The sequence below is a fragment of the Sciurus carolinensis genome, chromosome 16 (genome assembly GCF_902686445.1).
Source record: "Sciurus carolinensis chromosome 16, mSciCar1.2, whole genome shotgun sequence".
NCBI lineage: Eukaryota > Metazoa > Chordata > Mammalia > Rodentia > Sciuridae > Sciurus > Sciurus carolinensis.
Genome location: NC_062228.1, coordinates 23,204,998 through 23,231,082, shown reverse-complemented (window position 1 = coordinate 23,231,082; position 26,085 = coordinate 23,204,998). Strand labels below are relative to the sequence as shown.

At 37.2% G+C, this 26,085-nt stretch overlaps 1 long non-coding RNA gene across 1 annotated transcript; it reads right to left on the bottom strand.

Moving 5' to 3' along the window:
• Nucleotides 1-1,291: 1,291 nt before the first annotated feature.
• Nucleotides 1,292-6,513, bottom strand: LOC124967612 (uncharacterized). Its single transcript, XR_007105555.1, has 3 exons — nt 6,428-6,513; nt 4,661-4,751; nt 1,292-2,674 (listed from the first exon to the last, which is right to left on the bottom strand). It is a non-coding gene; the product is annotated as an uncharacterized LOC124967612 (long non-coding RNA).
• Nucleotides 6,514-26,085: the final 19,572 nt, after the last annotated feature.

The window sequence follows — 26,085 nt, the reverse complement described above, 5'->3', positions numbered from 1 at the left end:
CTTCTCTGCAAAAGATAGGTAAGAAATGAAAAGGCAAGCTGCAGACTAAGAGATAGTATTTGCAGAATGTACATCTGACAAAGGATTTGTAACAAGAACACATATTCAGAATATATAAAGAATTTTCAAAGCTCGAAATGGCAGAACAATAAATACATGAAAAAACGCTAAGCGTCTCTAACTATTGAGGAAACACAAATCAAAATTGCAGTGAAATACCATCTCACCAATAGAAGCCTATTACCAAAAAAAATTACTAAGGAGTATATAGAGAGAAAGGAACACTATTTTACTATTGATGGGAATGTAAATTAACATAGTCAATATGGAGAACAGTATGGATGTTCCTCATAAAACTGAAAATAGAGTTACTATATGATCCAATTCTTCCACGTTGAGGTCTATATCCAAAGGAAATGATATCAGCAGAGCAAACAAATACCTGCATGCTCATGTCTTCTGTGGCTCTATTTACAATAGGTAAGATATGGAATCAGACTAGGTGCCCATCAGCAGATGAATGGACAAAGAGAGCACAATGGAGTATTATTCGATCATAAAGAAGAATGAAATACTGTCATTTGTGGCAAAATGGGTGAAACTGGAGGGCATTACATTAAGCAAAATAAGCCAGATATGAAAGATAAATATAGTATGTTTTCTGTCCTATGTGAGAGGTTTAAAAAGTCAACCTGAAAGTAGAGTAGTGATTGGGAAGGGGGGTTGGAAAAAAAAGTGATTGAATTTGATTGGTGCAAGTTGAATGCATGTATAGATATATCACATATATATATATATATATATATATATCATTTATATCTTGAACTCCCTTAATGTGCACAATTGATATGTATTAATAACAATTAATACTTAAAATGGCAGAAGATTTGAACATATACTTCACCAAGCTATAAGAATCACAGATAAATTCATGAATGATGCCTAACATTATTAGTCATTATAAAAATGCAAATTAAAAACATGCTGTGACAAAATGCCAAGAGCTGACATATATGCACTTGGAACTCTTCTACATTACTGATAAGAATGCAAAATGTTACTGTCACTTTGGAGAAGTCTGACAGTCTAATGAATTAAATACACACATACCATATGACCTTGTAGGTCCACTCCCACATATTATGCAAAAAAAATCCAAACTTATGTTTGCACATAAACTCAGACACAAACGCTTGATGATTTTATTCATAATCACCTATCCTGGAAATAATGTATATATCCACTGGTGAACTACACTGATGTATCTGTCACATGGAATGTTATATGGCAGTACAATGAATTGAACTACGGCTACAACAACATGAACGAACCTTTAGTGCATTTTGCTAAGTGTAAAATACAAAGGGCAGGAGGGAAATTTGGAGGATGATAACCTCTTCCATATCTCAGTGGGGTGATAGTTAATGACCATATGTTTTATCAGAAGTCAAGGCTCTATACTATGAAGGATAAATTTTACTGTGAAAGCTTCTCATCTCACATTACTTGAATTATTTGTTCTCTCCAAATTCTTTAGAATGAAAAAAGAATTTTCATCTTCTTCTTGCATATTTGTAGAACTGTAATTAAAATCAGAAAATGATGGAGAACATCTGAAGGACTGTGTAAATAGAGAATTATTAGAAATTAATTTGTTGGTTCATTTTCTCAAACATTTATAAAAAATACCCATGGAAGACAGACTATTAAAATAATGGAGTCACACAGCATCATGTGACCAAGGAGTCAATAAGTTAATTAATATTCATTCATTCCACCAGCTTATCTCATGAGGAAGAAGTTGACTAAATTGAGTAGTAAAAGACTTTTGTAACCAATTTCATTTGCCTTTCTAAATAAAGTTTGCATGTATGCATATAGAATTTTTTCATATGTCTACAGAAGATTTAATAACTTAGAAAATGTACCAAAATGACACTTAGATATTTTAACAAAACTCCTTAATCAGACTTTTAAAACCTTATGACTGTGATTTAGGATGCTAGCAATAGATAAAATTATTTTCCATCATCCATTTAGAATATTTGATTACTAATTTACATAGGCAAGGCACCGAAATATAATGAATGTGTAAGTCACCTTTAAGAGAGAGCCTTTTAGAATCAGAAGTGAGGGCCCTGCTGTCTTCAACCCAAGCATCTTAATGATTCAAATACATTTCTGCCTATCAGATCACCATGCAGCACCGCAATGCTAACACAAAGACTGCAGGCTAATATAAAGACATGCGGGTAGATGAAGCAATCTTAGGATTTGATTGTGACGGGCCACCTTTACCCTTTGAACTCTGAGTGATTTATTACAAGATGATTAAGACCATGTGTTGATGCCTAAGAAGAACTGTTTTGATTTATGACAATTCCCCACAGAATTACAATCATCTTGCTTAAAGTCATTCTAGTTGCAGCCTCGGTTTGAATACAGAAAAGTCATTTAAAAAAATTCACCATAGACAATTCAAAATTGCCACCCGAGTTTGGATTCACAGTGGGCATCTTCTTGTGTGTTTGTTTCCTGATGGAGAGTGTGCTTGTTCTTAGGACATTTTCAAGTCACAAAGTTAGGTGATGATTCAGGTTTCAGGTGCCCGAATTCCAATACCATGACTCAGGGGGAAGTCATTTTATTGTCAAACACAGGCCTCTGTCAATCTCTGGCAAATAAAAAAAATACAGCATTTAATAAGAAGATCATTACCATCTCTATAAATCTATCTTTCGTATATGAATGATCAATACATTTGCATGCGTGATTCTGCTAATGAAAAATACCTCTCTATCAATGAACAGATGATAATGTAAACTGTCAACCAACCAAAATCACTGAAAGAAAATCGTCCAGACCCATCCCAATCAAGGTATGTCATCTTAAGCATGCAAAACAGGCAAAATGCTGGGAAATCTGCACCATTGGGAGCCACAGAACAGGTAACTTGAGCCTCATAAACTAGCTGATTTTTCTTAATGTCACTGTAGTGTGAATAGTGGGCAGATTTTCTTGCTTCATATGGTCACGTGGTTCAATTTTGTTACTGATTTCCTTTTCTCTTTCTTGTGAAGTTTTTTTAGAAAGTCTCTTTTTATCTCATTTTGACTCTACAAACCAAGAGATTTTGTTACATCCACACTCTGTTTTAAGGGGGTGAGAAAGAGTGGCAAGAATTCTCTAGTAACGAGTGTGTTGACGTCTCACATTCTAATTAGAGGCACCTTTCCGTTTGACCTTCCCTCGTCTGGAGATATTTTTTTTTTCCTGACCTACTCCAGGTATTAATGTTATTAAGGGAGACAAGTTTTCTCTTTCTGAACATCAAATAAAATTTTTATTCTAAGATTGTTAATTAGTAATGGTAAAGAGCTACTAGGGAAAAAAAGATTTTTGAGAAAATATAATTTGGGTCTTTAGTATTCGACTTGGTAAAACAGCTCACCCATTCACAAGTATTTTTATTCCTACTATAAACTCAAGTTCCTGACCTCACCTTTTTATCCCCAGTTTTTCTGTTTAAAATATATTTTATCATGGATTGCTACTTCATGTGAATTGGTGACTACTGAAAAAGAATAGTCTTTATTCAAATCAAGATATTTTCCCACATTTGAATAGATTAAAAAAATAAAAATATTAGGGAATTTTGTTGTGGTGGTTGGTGGTGGTGGTGGTAGTGATGGTGGTTTTTTGGGGGGCTTTTTCTTTGTTGTCTGGGGGTTTGTATGTTTTGCAAGTAGGACATGGGAGTCATCATGTTATCATCCCGCCTGAGTTTTCTTGGGTCTCTCAATGTGAAACTGGCTATCCTTTTCACATTGTATCTCAGTGGGGGATTGCAGAAGTCTGACCCTACCCCCAGAGAAAAGCAGAGCGCTCTGAAGCCTCTCAACATTTTGGCAATCTTTAAGAGCTATGCATGTTTCTTACTTTTAGTTAAAAGTGCAAAAAGGGAAGGAAGCTGCTTTGCAGGATACACACTCTCCTGCCAGTGGTAGACTGAGAAATCGAGGCTCACACTGCTTTCTTCCAATCAGATACTGATGGCTGCACATCATCAATAGAATTTCGCTATTTCTAACTGCTGAACTGCACTTTCTCCACAGCCCGACTGGCTGTTTCCCATAGTCAAGGAAGGACTCGTATTACTGAAGGGCCTTCAAACCTCCGAGAGGCCACGGCTGCATGGCATGATGTCTCCGCTGGAATTTAACGTCTATTACTATCTTGTCTGGTGACCTTTGACAAGTCTCTTAACCTTTCTGAGAATCTCTTAACATTTCTCCAGTTCCAGGCTTTGAAAAGCATGGATGACAATAGACACAGAGCTTGCCTTTCAGAGGTGGTATGAGGATTAATTAGCTAACGTTTGTTAAGAGCCATATAAATGCTAAGTATTATGATTATTCTTTACTCGTGTTAGCATTATAAAATGTCAGTGTATTGAGTGGGAGAGGAAGATAGGACCCTGGTGGAGTAATGACTCTTTTATAAGGTTCCCCTCTCTAGCGAAACCACTAGAACTGTGTTTAGTTTCCCTGATTAACAGATTCATTATTACCAGGAGATAGCAATTAGCTCATTTGAAATGATACATGCAGCTATAATTTAGAGTTCTATATGGACCAGAAGAATCAGGGAGAGACCTCACAGTACAATCTGCAAATCATTAAGTAGGGGGGGTCCATGATTGCTCCTTGAGGCATAAGGTCCATGTCCAGCTGCTTTGAGTTAAACGTGCTCTGCACAGGAAAAAGAAAGATTTAAACAAAGAAATACATAAATAAATACACAAAGGCAAAGGGGCATTTTAGTTGATAATCCCTTAATATGCATAACAATATTTGACCCTGATGGGTCTCCTGTTTCTTCACCACTGTATATATTTTAGTGATTACTGTCTGGTACTAGAAAGACTAAAATCTGGATTGTATATGCATTTTCAAAGCAATGAAGTCTTAGAGAAAGTATTTTATCACTCATATTTCGGTCAAAGTAATGATTTTCAATAGATATCCCAGGGTCTGCGTATGACCTCTGGTAAAGTTACATATTATATATTATATTATATATATTATTGGCATTCTAGAACAAGCAAGTCCACCACCCTGGTACGTTGCTGAATTTCTTTGCATTTGGTACTTGATAGTCAAAGATACCAAACTCTCATTCCTTTTTCATGAGTAAATAATGTTCTCAACACACTACCTCCCAAAAGAGAGCAAGATAAATTTTCACAGAGGCTTATGCAGAGAAGGGAAATTAGGGGGCCTTGTGCTAGTCTGATCTGTTTATACTCATAAAAAGAGTCAGCTTCCCATTATATTGGAGAAATTGAGAGATATTATTAAATATGCTTCAAATTTTCAAAGTAAAAAATACCTTTATGACCACTCCACCCTGAATAATAGATGAATAGCATTCTGTAGAGGTCGTGATATACTCTGCTGGCATCTTTTAAGCCATGATTCTGCATCTCTGACATCAATACTGTATTATTAATTGACATCAAAGTGTATAAAACATCAGATGTGAGTAGTAGCCACTGACTGGCAGATAAAGGAGGGAATGCACTAGAAGATGCACTGTAATAAAGTCCAATATGTGCCAGATGTGGAAAATTAGGCTGCCTAGCACTGAAAGGTAATAGCATTTGCCAAGATGTCATGTAACTATTTAGAAGTCAGACTCACTCTCAGCTAGGGCAAATGTTTCTTTTGTACATGTACCTAATTTTTTTCCAGAAAAAACAGTGAATGGTATTTGTTTTTTTTTTTCCTTTACCCTCCTACAAACATCCAAATTATTATAAAAGAGCATTCTATATAGGTAAGTATGGTACAATCTACACACAATTGTATCATCATTTCAAGCTCAATAGGCACAAAATACATCTCTTACTTGGCAATTCCCAGATTGTTGTCAGGAAGTAGACACAAATCAACTGAAAAACTTATATTTATTCATACCTAAGAAAGATTTCTTGTCAATAACTATGTATAAATTTTTCCCTGCTGATTTAAACAAAAGAAAGATATGAAATGCTTTGGCAATGTATTTTTGCCTTCATTTATACAGAAGTAGAGTTAATATTATATGATGTCAGTATATTTTGAACAGAGTAATACTCTCAGTACAGCTACGACCTTTTCCCCTGTAATTAGTTCCAACTGAAATTAGATTCAGGGAAAGCATGGCTTCAATTAGAGCTAAATCAAAAGAAAACTCAGGGCTTGATTTCATAGAGCAAAATTGTTGAGGCAAAAAGGGGGTGGAAGAAGAGGGGATCTTCTTCAAAATTAGTTCTGTAGATTGAACCAGATGGCAAATCTTGTGAACCCTAACAAAAATGTGCATTTATTTCCATACACGCCTATCTTAATATTTCCTATGACTCATAGGGATTTTGTATTCTCACCTTGGTTGACCAGTTTTCTACTAATCTGCAAGCAGCAAATCAAAATCTTCACAGTCCAGATTTAGGGAAAGATCCATTTTCTCTGGAAGAAAATAAAGAGAAACTTTCCGGCTTCTCTTGGAATAATATTATGAAACAGAAACTCAAGATTAAAAGGGTTACTAGAATGAATTGAATATTTGTCTCATCCTGGGTATTCTATGTATCTTCCCATTATGAAAGTGAACCTATGTATTAGTCAGTTTTCTGTTGGTATAATGTAATATCTGATGCTGAGTACTTAGGAAGAAAAGAAGTTTATTTGATTCACAGTTTGGATGCTACAAGTCTAAGACTGGACAACCCCATTGGTTGGGTCTCTTGGGATGACCTAAGAGTATATGGCATCAAAATGGCAGAAACACAAGCCATAGGGAGAAATCACATGGTTAGAGAGAAAACCAGAGTGAGGGGAAGGGGCAGGATCAGGTTTTTATAACTCTCTTTTCCAAGAACTAACCAATTTCCCAAACAACTACACTATTAATTATGGTAATACTCCCAAAAACCTAAATACCTCCCCCTTGGCCCCACCTCTTAAAGGTTCCTTACCACCTCCCACTGTCCATACAGGGGCACAGCTTCCAATCTGTGAGCACTTTGGGGTACATAATTCAAACCATATCCATACCATAGCAATCCACGAGATAAAATTTCTTTCTAAATTCAGTTTCCTTTTCTTAAAGGATAGAAAATTTATTTGGGGCTCATGGTTTCAGAGGTCTCAGTCCATGGATGGAATCTATGGACTGGGCCCAAGTGAGGCAGCACATCGTGGCAAAGGATTCAATAGAGGATTCAAGGTGGAGCCAGGAAGCAGAGGGGGTACCACAGAGAAGATGAATCCCTCCAGCATACAACCCAAGTGATCCACCTTCTCCAGCCATGACCCACCTGCCTACAATTACCACCCAGTCAGTTCATTTAAACTAGAATGGACTGATTAGGTTACAGTTCTCACAACCTAATCACTTCACCTCTGAACCCTTCTGCATTAACACAGGAGCTTTTTGGGCACATACCATATCCAAATAATAACCTATTCTTACATGGATAGGTAACTATTTCAGCTACTAATTTGTTTTCATTCATGGAGAGCCTATTCTGGCACCACTACTGGGGACTTGTGAAATTCCTGGTACATAAGCATGAAATTCCACACGGCATGGCAACCAAACAGGAGACCCGCTTTACAGCAAATGAGGTATTAGAAGTGGACTGGTAACTGTGGAATTTACTGGTCATATTATATACTACAACTTCCAGAGGCATCCAGATTCAGAGAACATTGAAACACCTAAAGGCACAACAGAGATGCCAGCTTAGAAGAAACATTCTAAAAGGATAAGGAATTGCTCTTCAAGACATAACATTCTTAATACATTAGAGACTAAAGGTTGGTGTTCTCCTCCCAATAGAAATGATACCTGGGTTTGGGAACCAAAGGGTGAAAAGAGAAGGACAAACTTATCTCTCCCAATAATCCACAAGGGACTTTTTATTTCCTGCCCCTCTAATTCTTGAATATACAATATTGGAGATCCTATCCCAAGAGGCTGTACATTCCTCTGTGCAGATATCACCAGGGTTTTTTTTCCCATTGAACTATAACAAAAGCTGTCTCCAGAGTCCTATGAACTCTTGTTTCTAAGTACCAGCAGATTAGGAAAAAAAAAAAAAAAAAAAGAATCACTCTACTTACAGGGATAATTTACCCTGATCAGGAATTGGAGATAGGACATCTTGTACATAGTAGGGACAGAGACAAATATGTGTGGAACTCAGTTGTTCCACAGGATGTCTCTTGTGTTCCAGCTCAACTATGAACACACATGTGTAACATTCCTGCCTGAGAAGGGCCTGATTATCAAGTGTTCAAATATTTCAGTTAATGAAGTTTTGGGCACACCACCAGATAAGCTACTCAGAACTACTGAGATGAAACCAAGGATGAGGAGAAGTTAGAAGAGATAATGGAGATGAATATCAGTGGCAGGGCCAGATGAAATGCAATGGTAGGAGCTGTAGTTAATCCCGTGAATCTCCTTCTTGAAATTCCCCTCAAGAAGAAAGGCCCCCAGGACTGTGGTTGTGGCTCAGTGGTAGAGCACTTGCCTAGCCTGTGTGAGGCACTGGGTTTGATTCTTAGCACCACATATAAATAAGTGAATAAAATAAAGGTCTGCCAACATCTAAAAACATTTTTTAAAAGAAGAATGGCTCCCAGAAACCATGGAGGAGTTGTTTCCTGAAACTCTATGAAAAATAAAACCTAGTGGCACAAAGGGTGGACTGTAGTGACCTCTTACACAGTATGGAAACCCCAAAGACCTCAGTTTTAAAGGTCTATCAACCTGCCATCTAGAAATCTACCTGTGCTCTGGCTCGGGTCCCACCTTCTCTATTTTTCTTGGTATAAATAATCAAACAAATATGTGTTTGACCTAGCTTGGATTCGGTGTCTCTCTCTAATCCAGCACTCTCTTCCCAAAGAGGAAGGCTTTCTAATACAAAATGGTTGTCATAGTCTCAGCCTAGAGAAATTTCCCTCTGATCAGACCCCATCTGCTATGATCAAAAGTAATATTTTAAAATGATCTGACAAATATACCCTCTACGATTCCTCTGATGCAAAAGAATCCACTTTCTTCTGAAGCTGCTTATCCATCTGGGGATAGTTCTAAATATTTCTCTCCATCTCTGAGTATTTTTGGAACTTCATGAGGCCACTGCTTCATAAGGTAACACAGATGATATCTGCCATGTCTCAGAATTTCATTGTGACCAGAAATCTGTAATCTTTTGAGCTTCTGAAATTTCACCATTTGATATGATTTGGGCCACTTTTTTCTGCCATTTACACCATTCCCCACCCACCACTGCAGTCTAGGGAAAGAGCTTAAGTATGTGTGTTATTCTCCATTACCTGTTTGGGTTACCCATTTGGAAGGGTTCCCGTGTCATGGTTATTTCAAACAGAGCAAAGCTCCACTTTACATAAGCCAATAAGAGGTGACCTAGAAGGAGGCAGGTTCATATTTCTCATTTTTCTGTCTGCATTTCCATTTTGTTTTCCAAACCTCAATCTCGACAGAATGCAGTGTTTATTAAGATTCTGCATCTAAAAGAATCTTCCTTGTTCAAAGCTCTTTTACAAATGAAATCCATCTTCCCGTGGTGCAAAGCATCACTTTGAGCAAATCCTTTTGGGAGAGACATTAAAGTGATATTTCAGTTTTATCATAATGGAGCTCCACACTTATAGAAATTGCCGAATGCAAAAACATTCTTTCTCTCTCTGACCACTTGAGAAGAGTAAGCTCTGAGCAATTTCTTGGAATTGTGCATCCACCAGTGACAGGAACAGCAAAAACAGTCTATTGACTGAGAAATAGGAAAGAAAGGGAATGCTTCTGGAGCCCTCTGAGGCCAGGCATTATTCCTCCAAGGGCATTAGCTTATTTCACATTTGTAAGGAGTGCAGAAGTGAGCTTTACCCCTATGGTTTCCAAGTAGGAAAGAGAGGCTCAGAAAAGTCAAGCGACTTACCAATATAATCACACAGTTCATGGATTAAAGAGATGGGCTCAAAAGCGTATCATTCTATTGTCAAAGTACATATTTTTTTTCCAAGACAAAGCAGTGCCTCATTCTGCAGTTCCATCTCAACCTTAGTCTTTTCCCTACGTTGACAATGAATATAGGAAGAAACTTAAAAAGGCCAACTTGGTATGAGGACACATTGAATGGGAAGATACTATGCCTTCTGGCAATAGCTGTAGAGGCAACTAAGACCCTCCCCTGAAAGGAAACCTAAGATCGAAACCAATGAGATCGAAACCAATGAGTGTGAAAGGTTAATGACAATGATGATTATCTAATGCACTTATTCCTACCATCACTAGTGTTGATATAAAGGTAGGTTTATGTCCACATAGAGATAGAACTAGGGTTCGTCGAACAGTGATACTGAACTGATATTTACATCTTACATGCTTTATCTTTTTTAATTCTAACAACCCTCTCATTCAGAGATACAGCACTCATTTTACAGATGAACAAACCAGATCCCAAAGAGTTTAACAATCAAAATTGGTCAGGTAGAAAATACAGAAAACCTGACTCCCGTGGCTTGGACAAGGAAAGCGTTATTTCTCATTCAGTAGGCAGCCTAGGGTGGGTAGCAGATGCTAGTGCAGAGGGTCAACATTGCCATCTGGGATGTGGCTCCTTGATACGCCATCCCCAGCGGGTAGCCTTCATCCTTGTTCTTTGGGATGGCTGCTGAACCTCTGACTTCTGAACGTATTCCAGATAGGAAGACAGAAGACAATAGAAGAGCAAAGGCAAACAGAAAAGGGCCATGCCAACCCAGTCTGTCCCTTTTTTATTCGAAATACGAACTATTTTCTGGAAATCCTTCCTGAAGTTTTATCTCCTTGCCTAAAACTACGTCACATAACCCACCTGCATTTGCAAGAGAAGTCAGTGAGTATTCCAAACTCAAGCAGAGCACTGAATAAAATCAGGGTTGGTAATGAGTTAATATCTGTAAAGTTCTTAGAATAAGATCTGACAAAAAGTAAGTAATATGTATTTAATATATGAAGAAACAAAGGAATAATGAAAGAACGAAGTCACTGGGACTGGATATTGGATCTGCAAATGGAATTATTTAACACAGAGATAAATCACATGTCTAAGTTGCCCAGTTAGTAAATGGTAGTGTTATTAATTCCCTCCTGAGTTTTTCTGATTCTGAAGTTCTCTTTTTTACATTTTTTTCTTTCTTGTTATTATATAACACTCCCAACACATGCACAGTTTTAAAATCCAATGTGAATATGTCTGTGAATGCCATATAATTGTTGTATGAGTACTGCTTAAAATATTAGCATTACAGGGGGAGAATCCAGCTGTAAGAAATAGGCATGCCAGTCTAACCAATTTCAATCTCGGGTGGTTTCCTCGACCTTTGGTATGCCAGGCTGGAAAAAGACCAAGAATGGTGCTGGCATTCACAGAAGTTCGACCTTTAAACGTAAGAATTCAGGACTATTCTTGTAATTCTTCCACTTAAGCCCTGCGTCAAGAAATCCCACTTGCGAAACCTCCACTGCCTGCTAACGCCTTCACTGGTGTTTGCCACCTTGTTTTAACCAAGGCATCTGACTCAGTATTTCTAGGTTAACAGAGCCCCTGATGATCTGGAAGTGAAAGAGAGGCACAGAAATACCGACACAGGAGCTTACCTGGCAATGTGGGGGCTGCCTGTTTTAGTAGCTTGCTGGCACTCCTGGTTTGAAGTCCTGAGGTTAGTGAGTGACCTTAGCATGCTGTGTCAACTATTGACAGCCCATCCATATGTCAACAATCAGTAACCTACTTTGTTTGACCTTAGAAGTCCTTAAATGCCAAATATCATCTTCCACAGACAGACACATGAGGTCGACTCAGGTTTGTCCTACATGGCAGAAGAGAGACTCAAAGATCAGCCCTTATAAAAATTCATTACTGATGAATATTGAAATATTACCAGAAAATTAATCAGTATTTTTAGACATCAAGAGATTAATGCCAGCTTGTTCTATGGGAGACAGAACCAGCCACTCTAGAAAAGCTTTTAAAAGTGCTGACAGAGAAATTTTAAATATATATGTATATGAATGTGAAAAATGACTAACTTTTCAAAGGTCAATCAAGGATAGAAAGCAAATGACAAGCCGAGCATGAAGAGTTGGGTTGTATAGGAGATTGTCCTTGGCCCTTCTCAACAGTCCAGCCACATCCAGAGTTCATATTGACTCTAACCTGAAGTACCTCTTTACTAATCAAAGAAAAGGGTTTGGCCTTTTGCTTCAGCCAAGATCCACTGTGGATTCAGTGGGTATCCGCTGACTAAGATCGAGACCTTAAGAACCCAATCAAATAATGAAATCTCGTGTGCTTCCCAAAAAGAAATTACTGTTTTCTTTTCATGTGGATTATGACTTGTTTAAACCCCAGTGACTGTTCAGTTTCTGCTCACAGAAGACAAATATTTGCCAATTAAGGATAAGAATAGATAAAACCAGGAGGTTGATCTGCTTATTCCTTGCGAGAAATGGTAGAAGAAGGCCCATACCTTCTGACGTTGTTTTATAAGACACATAGAAATTCTTCTCTTCCATACACTTTGACACTTACGTGAGTTAGTCTGCCCTCCCTTGTGAGACTTATTGTACATGTCACATTCTGTATGTGTGTGTGTGTGTATATGTGTGTGTGTGTGTGTGAGGGATTGAACCCAGGGCTGCTCTGTCACTGAGCCACATCCCCAGCCCTTTTTATTTTATTTTTTTATTTTGAGACAAGGTCTCATTAAGTTGCTGAGGCGGGCCTTGAACTCAATGATTCTGCCACCTCAGCCTCCCAAGTGGCTGGGATCACAGGCATGCAGCACTGTGCCTGGTCTGCCTTAGACACTCTTAAAACTATTTTACCCTGATTCATGGATAATCTCCAGCTCATGTTCTACAATCAGAATGCCTGCATTTGAATATGGATCTCCCTGCTTAGTTTGAGTCTGGTCTTGAACAAGTTATTTAATCTTTCAGTTAGTTTCCTCTTCTAAAATGTGATATTGACAATGTGTATACTATGGACTTGAGATTAGCAATAAAAGAGATCTAAAAGATGAGCTATTTAACAAAACTCCTGGGTAGTTAATAAATACTCAGTAGGTAATAGTACCTATTTTCTTAAAGCACAACTAAGCCAGGCACAGGGGCACACATCTGTAATCCCAGCAGCTCTGATGGCTAAGGCAGGAGGATCACAAATTCACAGCCAGACTCAGCAACTAAGTTAGGCAACTTAGCAAAACACTTTCTCAAAATAAATAAATAAATAAATACAGCTGGGACATGGCTCAGTGGTTAAGTTCCCCTGGGTTCAATCCCTGGTACCAAAAAAAAAAGTGCACTTTCTTCAGGCAGATAACACCAAATCTTACAACAGATTTTGGGAGACTCGTTTGTAGTATTCATTCCACTCTGTCCTTTCAAGTTATTAATAAACTAACTATAAGAATAAACATTGCTAAAATCCCAAATGTATCCTAATGTAAAGCCAATTCCCAGCACTCAGTGGCTTACCACCTGACTGATGGACTAATCCCTTTCTTATCTTTGGGAATGAAGTGACAAAGAGCACATTCCCCCCATCACAGTGGGAAGCATCCTCCAGCCCAAGATGAGAGGTAAGGACTTCCGGGAATGTCAGAGTCCCCTGCTCATAACCCTCAGTACATAAATGGATATGTATCAAGGTGCTTTTCATTTGCTTTAGTAAAATCTCCCTTCAAGAGACATTAATTAAAACATTTAGGAATCACAGCTGAGTCTACAATTTGAGTGGAAGCCAGATATTGAAAAAGGTCTTCCTTCCATTTACTGTTGGTATAAATATTCCAGCTGCTGCTTAGAATGCTAAAATAATACTTCAAAGATGTCATGCATTTAATCTCCCCCGTCCCATGAGGACCAGAAAGATTAGTTTTACATAAAACGGTTCTCCTGCAGCCATGCTGGTTCTAAAACAGAGAACAGAGGGAAAGAGACATTGTGGGGCTTAAGCAATAGACCCAGATTACAAAATGCCCCTAAGAATTCAGTGACAAGCTGACCCAAAGTCTAAATTATTGTGCCAACAGGCCAACCTCTGTGACCTTTCTAGATACTGTGTCAAACACATCAATAACCTTTTTTTTTTTTTTTTTTTTTTTTCGGTACTGGGAATTGAACCCAGGGCCTTGTGCATGTGAAGCAAGCACTCTACCAACTGAGCTATATCCCCAGCCCTGGGTCAATAACCTTTGATGGATAATTTCACTCTTAGAACTCTCTTCTAATAAAATGATCAGAAATGATACAGCTCTCACTTCCAAATCTCTATTCCACTCCCACTCAGACTTCTCTTCTAAACTTCACATAACAAACTGCCAGTTCTTCAGTGTATCTCACAGCTTTAACCCAACACACGGCCATAGTCTGGCTTCTTCCCCTGTTGCCTCTTAGGCACATGGCGCCACAGTGGATGCCATCAGCACCACCCTGACGCCTCTTCTCCCACGCTTGCTGAGTAGAATCATCATGTTCTTACTACTTAATTTTGTTTTAAATTATGTTTTATTAGTGCATTGTAATTAAACATAATAGTGGGGTTCATCATCACATATTCATACACACACATAACACAATTTGCTCCATTTCATTTCCTAGTCCTCCTGTTTCCCTCCGCTTCTTCCTTCCCTTTATTAATTAATTCAAAAATTATTTTTTTACCTTCTTAAGTCCTATTCTCCTACTATCTTAGGTCCAATTATTACCATTTATGTTTGCATCATGAAAATAATTTCCTGACTGGCCCCTTTTTACCTTGTTCCTAACCAATGCCAACTCCACAAAGCCTCCTGTAATATTTCTACACTACATTTCCAATTACGTGACTCCCTGCCTACCACATTTTAAGATTTTTCACTGTCTTGAGGATAAAAAAATAATAATAACAAAAAAGCAACACTTGTTAAAGTTCTTTCATGATATGGTCACATCACATTTTCTCAGTCAATCCTATTATCCTTCTTGGTTTGGATATATGAAATCACTTGTAGTTTTTCAGGCCTATCTGCTTTTTCTTGTCCAAAGGTCTTCATACTTGCTATTTACTACAAATGACCTCTTACCCAAATTTTCATTTTTCTGATTAACTCTTAATGATGCTTTAGATTTGAGTCTAGAGACTACCCCTTCCTTGAGTTATCTCATAATTTTATATGCCTTTAACACTTGTTAAATAATAATAGAATTGCCTATATTTTTCATTTCACCTTAACCTTTCTGTTTCTTCAGATTTTTATAGTCAACAATTGTGTTTGTTGAATTTCCAATGCACAAAAACAGGGTCTCACGCAAAATAAGTTCTCAATAAAAAATTTTTTAATGAATAACAAGATATTCATCAAGGTTTGAATACAAACCCCCCCCAAGTGATAAATAATCAGGAGGCCTAAATATGGAAATAGGTAAATAAATTTTGGCCTATTTATAACACAGAAAATAGTATTTCCTTTTCAAAATAAAGGTTTTGAAAATTTTTCATAGATAAGAGCATTGAATCATAGAATGTTTAGTGAAAGTCACAGGTAAAAATCTTAACAATATAATGTCAATCTTATATACACAGAAAGATAGATGGTAGGTAGGTAGGTTGGTAGGTGGGTGATATAGAATAACTGGAAAATAAATGAATATGATAACGCATATATATTTGACAAATGTAATTTTTGTTTCCATGTTATACTTTGAAAGGTATTTCTGATTTCCTAAAATGATTACAGTAAAAAATTAAGAGCAAAAAGAATAACAATGACTTCTGACTTCATCTTGGCCAGCATCTGTAACCAGAGAAATGACATCTGCAGATATGGACTGGCAAAGTTAGGGGACTGACAATATTAGTGTCTGACACTGTTTTCAAAGGCAGGAACGAAAACCAGCAAGCCAAGAGCAAGTCCAAAAGGTGAGGCTCACTGATATGGTCAGGGGCCCATGGAAATTTCCTAAAATAGCTTGTAGTGTCATGAATTGCACTAAAAAATAATCTGGCCCATGGATTTGGATGGTTCAACAATGCTAAATGGATTAATCTCTAGGACCAAAGAGAAACCTGAGCTGCTCATTCAGAACTGAATAAAACTTACAGTACATAGATCCAATACACTTGGCCAGAGTTAGGGTAACTCCAATTTTTGGACTTGAGAATGAATATAAGACAGAAAGACTGATTTCAATGAAATTCATACTAGACCCCACTAGCTAAAGGAAATTAATTTCGCTCCCTCCCCACCCTACACAGATCTCATTTGCTTATTTTCCTCATAATGTGCACATGACCTAGACAGGGGTTAGGTTAATAATAAAGGCATCAATTTTATGCTTAAGAAGAGTGGGGAAGGCAGAATCAGAGAGGGAAAAAGTGATTTTATGACTACTCTTGGATACAGAAAACATTCCAGCATTCTGTGGCAATTTTCAAAATGGCAATAAATAACAAATGTTCTCTTTGAAGAGAACAATTACCTAGCTAAATTAGAGAGTGTTTTCTTATGAGGGTTGCAATTAAAAATAGAGGGCAAGGAAAACTTGCCTTAGCCATTTGCCATCACCCTAGGGTTTGTTGATCAACTTTATGCTCCATTTATGTCTCCATAAATCATTCCATGGAATTAAAAGTGTGTGGCTGACATGAATATCGCCCACTTTGCAAATGAAAGACAAGGAGCAAGAAAAACTTTATGCAGAAGCATGAGGCTATCATACAAAATTCTTTGCAATTATTATCTCTGCTTCCCCACAAAAGTGAGATTACTCTCTTGGTGGATGTCATGGAATTGAGGCTTTGAAACGGAGATGCCAAGATGTAAATTACATTTCTGAATCAATTATGCCTCTATCAGAAAGGCTATAAATAACATGCAGAATTACCAGATGTGTAATTTTTTGTTACACTTGAACATTTGGCGCGTTTAGAATGTCTGAGAGAGGGACTTGGGTTAATCTGTGAATTTCACGGATCCAACTGACAAGACAGCAGAAAATGTGGGTGAGAATTACGATGACCTTGCCTCGAGGACACTTGGCAGAACAAGGTCGACTTAGGAATTTTTCTGCATTTTTCTTAAAAGAAACTTGGATGGAAAGCGATCATTGGAGCCCCCTCGGTGTTGAGTTAAGGACACGTTCAGTTTCAAATGGGTGATTGAGCAAAACATAATTCAGTGATGAGCCTTTCCTTTGACAGGTTTACATTGATTTTACTTTGTGGCCTTCTTGGGAAGTCTAAGTGAGAAACTGTTGAACAGTTTGTTATAACCAGTCTCAGCATCCAAAGCTTCAACGTCAAACCTTGGGTATAGGAAAGGACTAGAGTTTATCAAGCCGCCTCAGGCAGTGACCTTCCCAAGAATATCACTTATTCCTGGACCTGTTACATTGCAGAATTTTTCTCCCCAGTGGCAAGTTGAGCTCTTACTCCTTTTATTTGTAGGTGAGCATTTTGTTATTAAATTTTGAAGCTGTCAGTAGTAATAGGACTAAGGGAGAAATATGTGTCTCTGTTTAAGAGGATGTACCACCCACCTTTTCCTGAGATTTGCTGGAAACCTAGAAGCTATTTGTTAATGGCATTAGAAGAAATCTGGTTCCCTCTCCATAGTAGGGTAAATGCTGTACAATTAAATAAATATTTATTGGTCATGCTGTGAGCTAACCTCCATTTTTAAAGCTTGTGAATTTTTCCCCCTACCACAACACAATAAAATAAGCAAGGCACTTGGAATTAACTGGAGTCCAACAGATGAAATACAACAGAGATCACAGTGTTAAAAATGTCATTGCTGAGTTTCCAGCCCAGCTTGCTCTTCTTATCTATAAGGTGGATACGATTGCTTCTAATTTCCAATATTATTTTGAAGATTAAATTGGATAATGCTTACAAAATGTTGAGCATAATTCCCTACCCCAATTGGTGCTAGACAAAATAGTTCTCAGCATCATTTAGAGTTTTCTTTCTATGTCAAGTGTCATCGCAGTCTATTCCCAAATAAGGTATGCATACAAAGCCTGATAGCAAGTCGTCCGCAAAAGCAAGTGGGAGAAACCAGTAGATGTAAAGAGATCACAATCCTGTGCATGTGTAGGAATTCTTGGTAGGATGTTCTTGAACACCTTGAACCTCACTTCGGAAAAAGGTCTCCTATATCCTTATTTACAATTGTTGAAAAAAATTAGCAACTGTGCATTTTTAGGAAGCCACCGATAAATCACTACTTAGGAAACCCTAAAATCAGTTTTCTTTGTTCCAATGGAAAGAAGCATCAGAAGTCAATGAATGTCTTCTCAACAAATACAAAATAACCCAGAGTTTTGACCTTGCAATCTCTGAAAAAAATAAACTATCAAAATGTTTTTAAAAAAAAGGATACAGGCAAAAGTTTTTACATTATAACTTGTTAATGCACTTGCCATCATCACACATATGAAGACATGTCAAATAGAGAATCAGAGTTTTTAACAAAATCTCAGAGACTGTGCAATATTCCAAGGAGCATTTTGCACACAGTTGCCCTCAGAAAGCAGGATATTTTCCCCATTTAGAGTAATAACAGAGTAATATCAAGTTTCTGCATTGAAGCAGAGTTGTCATATCACATCACATTACACTGATTATTTGCACATTGGAACATTCTTATTTATTTAAAACATAATGTTTTGCTCCTATCTGAATGATAGCTTTTGGGTGACAAAAGGGAAAACATTGAAATCTTAGAATTTACTCTTTAAAAGAGATAGTCATCAAAATTGAGTCATACAAAGAAAATTGATGGGGTCAAATTTTCTCTTATGCCAATAATGATGTGTGAGCAAATAAAAAGGAAAATTATAGGATTCTACAAGTAAAATATAAGGTGCGAGTTCAGCACAGACTACACAAATCTGAAGCAAGAGTAGAATAGCACAAGAAAACCAATTTATTTGTAATTCAACGACAATAAAATGTAGATCAATTGACTATGTCAACAACAATTATTCTCACAATCAAATATAAAGACATGGCTTGAGAAGCAGGAACAGCATATGTAGATCTTTTAATTTCTGAGTTCGTGTTTTTAGGTCTTCCATAAGAAAATATTCCTGTCTGTATTAGCTTGTGTTTTTTCTTTCTTTTCTTCTTTCTAGTTACTTATAACCAGAAAATGAGGGAATACAAACCTTCGCTGCTAGAGTCAACGTGCACCCACTTTTTAAAAAAGTATCCAAAAGATAGTTTTAGTAGTATATAAACTTTTTTGGATGATTGATTGAAAAAAATTAATCTTTTCTGAAAATCTCTAAGTAGTTGAGGAAATGTTATCTAAAAGTTATTTTGATCATTGGGATTGTTCTCAATACAGTTCATGAGAGAGAATATAGACAGAAAGGTAGATACATAAATTTGCACATAGGAGTCAGTGACTGAAACACTGCATGTAAGAATTTAGTCTTTAAAACAGAGTCACCAAAATCAAGTCATACCAAGAAAACTGATGGGTTTCATAGGATGAAGAACAGAAATGAGGAAGCTGATGTCCTAATTCAGGTTCCCAAGAGCTTTTAAGTGAATAGATAGACATCAAGAACAAAAAGAATTTGGGGTATTTTAGGGTAATCCTCCATGCTCTCACATATATATTATACTATTTTGTTTTTAATATTCTAGCCAATATTTTTTTTTCTTCTAAAGGATGGCTAGATCATAAAATCAATCCAAATTCTGACTGACTGACTTATTCTGATAGGCACATATTATGTCATTTCAATTTAAAGAATAATTATAATTAGACTGGTGACAGGCTAAGACTTTTTATAATAATCTACGTTATGAGTAAAGTATTCACTGATGCCACACAGTGAGCTATTTAATGTGCATTTTTCATCTATCACATTTTCTCCCAACAAATACCCTGTGAGGTGTGTAAACTTGGTCCCATTGCCCACCCCTAGAGTTTGAAGGAGGATGCTGATCTGAACTGGACAAACTCCAGGAAAGTTTCACATGCCACTGAGAGACTGGGAATTTCAAATGAGTGAAAAGATTAAGTATACCCATTAAACACTCTTTAGCCCATGTGGCTAGTTGAAATGGGTTGAGGGAATATTGGGAGCCACCTGGGTCATACAGCCATGCTAGCTACAGGTTTAAACCACAGAATTTGGAGCCTCTCCTCAGGTATCATGCTCATACTTACATGGTAAGAGCTAAGGTATGTGTTTTGGCTGTAAGGTATAACTTGACTAGGTAAAAGGAGTCTTCCAAGAAGAGTCTGAATACATGCTTTGAGCTACACATTTAACAGGTAATAATAAAATATTCTCATGCCTTAACTATACCAAAAATGTACACAGACTAGGAAGGAAGCTGTTCTAGAGGTTTCTACCACTATGAATTTATCTCCAGAAAATGTCCTAACTCCTTTGTGTTAGCTTTTCATCTCTGTAACCAAAATACCTGATGAAAACAACTTAGAGGAGGAAAAGTTTGTTTCAGCTCTCAGTTTCAGAGGCTCAGCCTATGGTCCGCCATGTCCATTGCGTTAGGCCCAAGGTGAGACACAACATCATAGCAGAAGGGCTCAGTAGAGGAAAGTTTCTCTACTCATGGCAGCCAGGAAGCAGAGAGAGAGAAGGGAAGGAGGGCAGGTAAGATGTGTGTCCCCAGTGACCCACCTCCTCCAGTCACACCCCCCACCTACAGTTACCACCCCCTCAATTCATTCAAATGAGAATGGAGTGACTAGGTTACACTCTCATAATCTAGTCTTTTTATGTCTAAATTCCTGCATTAGCCAAGAGCTTTCAGGGAACAATATATATTCAAACCAGAACATCCACGAAGACAGAATTCCTAAGGTTTGTTCCCATACTACCCTTTCTAAATGAAGAGAACATCCTTGAATGATAGTCTTTATCTTTTCCACATCTTGCACATCTCTTATATTTAGAGATGATAAGTAGCCTTTGAGTGAGGTCCCTGTCATTCTGTTCATGACAGGAATTTTTTTAACAATTGAGAGAATACACACTCACATCTATACAACTGTAACAGATTTCCTCATCCTTTGCTCATATGGCTAAATTACCCAAAGAAATCAGTTTTCAAAGCATTCAGAAACACCTACTCATAATTTCACAGGTTTTATCCAAAATATTGGCATTACTAAGGAAAATGCCAAAGATCTTCTTGTGAAATAATTTGTGCAAATAACATAATGCCATGTCTGAAAATAATTTAGACAGAAAATGGATTCAAGTAAACAAACACATAACAACTTAAACAAGAAGTGACCAATTGATAATTTTACTCAGCAGCTGGTGGAAAATTCTGGATTTGTGAGGGGATCATTATTTCTTAACAAACAAATGTTCCTCATAGCTTAAACACAATATTTGAACAGACAAACTGTGCACAGTATCGTCCTAAAGGCACAAGGAAATTTTTTGTTCCTCACTCCATGCTTCAAACACTTCTTTATGCCTTTCATTTTTCCTTTCTTTTTATTTCTTGAGAAGTTAAAATGGGATAACATGTTTAAGCCAAAGAAACCTGAACTCAATTTCACATAAACTACTTATCAAATGTCTGACCCTGAACAAATTCCTTAATGCCTCAAACTTCCTCATCTATACAATGGGGATTCTTAAAAGTATTACTTTCAAATAAGTTCACTGAGAGAATTCAATGAACAATTATTTCCCAAAGATGCACAACAAATGTTGGAGTCCTCCTGTACTCAAGGAAAGGTGCAAAGAATAAAAACTTGAGACATTAGGCAATGCTTCCTAACTTTAAATAACTAAGTCTAGTAACACTATATTCAAATAATTAATTATTGTTATTTTCAAATAATATTATTGGCACCAACATGTGAACATTGACTTGGACTTCTTCTCAACCAGGTTGACCCTTTTGTGCATGGGCTTTTTGTGATCCTGTCTGTCCCCTGGAATAAAGACCAGTGACCTCAACTAACAAGTCCATGCCACCCTAGTTAATATCTACCGTCCTAAAACACCTTCATTCAAGTATTTTGTCTCTATTAACTAGGAAACTTGGAAGAGTAAAGAAACTAAGTGGCAATATTTTTAGAGATGAAGATTGTATTTTGTTATTTTATCATCATGAAATGATAGATATTTCCATAAATTTTGGTTGCATGAGCAAAAATCTGCTTTGTTCCCAACACTCTACTAGAAGAAGCTGATCATGTGTTTTTAGTCAATCCTCCAAAATACCTTGATATAAACACCAATTTACACAAAGAAAACAGAGGTTCTGCAATGTTTACTGATTCATCAACATCTCATGCATACCAAAAGATTGAGTTAGTATTTTTCCCAAATATATATATATATATATATATATATATATATATATATATACACCCCCAAGTTCCTGTGCTATCTACTTTAGCATTGTCTTTCTCTGCATGAGGTTAGGTTAGTCAACAAGATTTTTAAAAATGAATTGAGATTGCATTAGTAAAATCCTTTATGAACCCAGAGAATAATGCGAATGGACTGAGCATACCCATTTGAGAGAGGAATTTTTTATAATAACATCCACAATCACCATCAACATCACTTTCAACTTTTGTATGGTTCCTTATAGTTTATAAACACTTTACACATTTGATTTAGAATATGTTAAGGGACTTGTCCAGTGTCACATCTATAAGTGATAAAGGCAGATTTCTCTGTGATTCTAAAGTCCCTTCCTGAAACAAATCCTCATCCCCCAACAAGTGCAGCGATGTTGAAAGTCAGGTGCCTTGCCAATACGTCTGAGAGCTTTCTAAGGAACTGAAGAAGTGACTTCCTCCGAATTGTCTTCCTCTGCTCCACTCGCCTCTGACAGCAAGGGGCATGAGCAGGATGGCAGCACTGTGTCCCACTAAAGACTGGTAACAAGCAGGTCTGGGACGGGCAGTGGATCTGGACAACACTTACTTCCTCAATACTTCATTGCATGTACTGCTTCCCCAGAAAGTCTATTTTATCATGTTCACTCTTCGGATACCAACATATTTCAATGGAAGCATAAAAGATTAATTCTGCAAAATGTTTGTGAAACCTATCTCATCTCACCATGTTTCAGACAGACAGGGACTTGCTTTCCTAACAAAAAGATGAAGTCAAAATCAGTGGAAAAGTCAAGATTAAGAACAAAATTTCTGGGACTGGGGATATGGCTCAGTTGGTAGAGTGCTTACCTTGCATGCATAAGGCCCTGTGTTCAATCCTCAGCACCACCAAAAACAAAAAACAAAAAACAAAAAAAAAAAACTTCTGTCCTTCCTGCTTCCTCCTTTGCCTTCTTTCTGCAATAATTAGTTGAGCACCTGTCAGATCAACAGAGGATATTAATTAATGTCCCACATGTCCATGCAGGGTGGTTGGGTATGTGGGTGTATTGGGTTCCAAGTTTCCTATTTAACATTGAAGATACAAAATGGATTCCCTAGAAATTTACTGTTTATTGGGGAAACAAAATTGGAAACTCATTATCTTACACACACACAAACACACACACACACACACACACACACACACACACACACACACACCAGTGTATGCCATGATGATGATATTTTCAAGATAGAAGATTGCATTTGAGCTATATCAGCTTGTTGGTACCTTCTATTTCTTAGTCAACAGCTGTTTCTTTCCTTCAGATTGATTCTGATCACCTTGTCAATTGCACACCTCCTAGGAGACCAGAGCAAATAACACTGTAACCTAGCACACCTTAGGGACTGGCCTCTGAGCCAGGTCTCTGACACTTTCCTTCCATTAACCCTGACTGAGTACTAAAGATAGGCTGTTTTGGTTTACAATTCCCTAAATTCCTCTTAAGTTCAACTTGCCTCAAATAGGATCATACATCAGAATTACATTTTTGCTAGTCTCAGAGCCTTATAGTCTTGTTAATTCCAAGGGATTTGGGTTTCAAACATCAGATCCTGCTCTAAAAGCCACAATTTAAAAATACTCAGGGAGTCCTGATTGTTTATTTGCTTGTTTGTTTTTTTAGCTCAGTCTAGAAACTAGATTATCAATATTAATTTGGTGAATATGAAACGTTTGTGTGTGGGAAAGCTCATTTGCCCATTTTGTTCAACATTTAGAGCTGACATGGGTCATTGGTACCCATTTCACATCTAGTAAGTGGTTTAGTGGAAGGGATTACTAAAAGTCTGACTAACATGCTCCTCTCCCCTCAAAACAATGAACCCATAATACTGAAAAGTACACAGAGATAAATTTTAACAAAAGCAGGTGTATACCAGATTAGGCAACTACAAGTCAATATTTCAAAGTAATGGACATGGGTGACATAATCATGATCAATCATAAAACTTATTAAATATACACAAAATACATATCCAACTGAGACAATGTGAACAACCTGACTATTGCACATACTTGTATCATTTATTTCCATAAAGAATAAAATTCTGTCAAATTTCTATGACTGACATTTTTAATCATACACTAGTTCTGATTTCCTAAATATGCAACATTCCAAAGGCTTAAGCCACATCTAATAATACCTGCTAGCACTCCAAAATGAAGTTGTCTCACTTAACCCATTTAAAAAAAAAAAACAAAAAAAAACTTTCATTTCTGAGAGGAAGAGACATAAACAAACAAAAAATAGAGTCATGATATTTCTAATTTTAATTTGTCCTGGCATGCACTAATCTTTACATCATTTTCTTGAATAAGACCAATTATTTCTTAAAATTGGTGAATATTTTGGAAGAGTTGTGTTAGGTAATATGCTTTGGGCTTTTTTGTTGTTGTTGTTTTTGTTGTTGTTTTATTGCTTTCTTTCTTTTTGTACCAGGAATTGGAGCCAGAGGTGCTTTACCACTGAGCCACATCCCCAGTTCCTTTTTTTATTATTATTATTTTTCACTTAGAGGCAGGGTCTCACTAAGTTGCTTAGGGCCTTGCTAAGTTGCTAAGACTGACTTTCAACTTACGATCCTCCTGCCTCAGCCCCCAGAGCCACTGGGACTTCAGATGTGCACCACAGTACCAGCTTGTTAGGTAATATGTAAAAAGCAATCCTCAATAAATATTTCTTCCCAATCATTTAATCACACATTCAGTGAAAATTTATCTAGCAGCTATTTTGTTCCATTTGCCATGGAATTGCTGAGAATGATAGGATGAAAAAGAACTGTTCTCTTTGGAGTCAGTGGTTGCAAAGGAGAAACAGATATGCAAACAAATTAATGATGTGACCTGAATTGTTACATGGACAAGTCTATATGAACAAACTAACATAGGATCACAGAAGAAAAAAATAAATGACTCTGAATTGGGAAGAGTCAGGAAAGGTGGATGCCAAGAGATGACATTTGAGGACTGAATTTCAAGGGCAAGAGACGGAAGAACAGGGGAAGAGGCAGATGCAAAGTGGGACAGCAGGAGAGTCATGGTGAGTTTAATGATCACGGGTCCCTAATTATGAATAAAGAGTGCAGAAGTGGACAAGTAGAAGGTTAAAACTAATGCTATTCGTATTCCTACATGTCAGCACATACTACATGCATGAGGTTCTTCCAGGTCAAGAAGCCACCCTTAAAAATGAAACTGTTTTATGGTAAAGATGAATGCCACTTTCCATCTGCAAAAGACTCCCCGTTTTTCCTCCACCTGCTTTCCAATATAACTCTTCTCCTCCTGCTGCTCCCCTCTCCCAACTGAAGCCCCAAATCCCTTCTGCAGTACTTGTTATGCAGAAGGAAGGCTGAATGAGGAAAAGTTATTCAAACAGCATACCACAAGCTAACTATTTCAAGCATATCTATTGACTGAAGAGATTTGCATTATGAACTAAGTCAGTGCAAAAAGACAATGGTAAATAGCAGCAAAAACAAAGAAATAGATCATTTAAATAAAGGAAAGCCGCTAACACCAATGTGTATCCATTTCCCTGCAGTTGAAATTTACCCTGGAGGAACTAATATG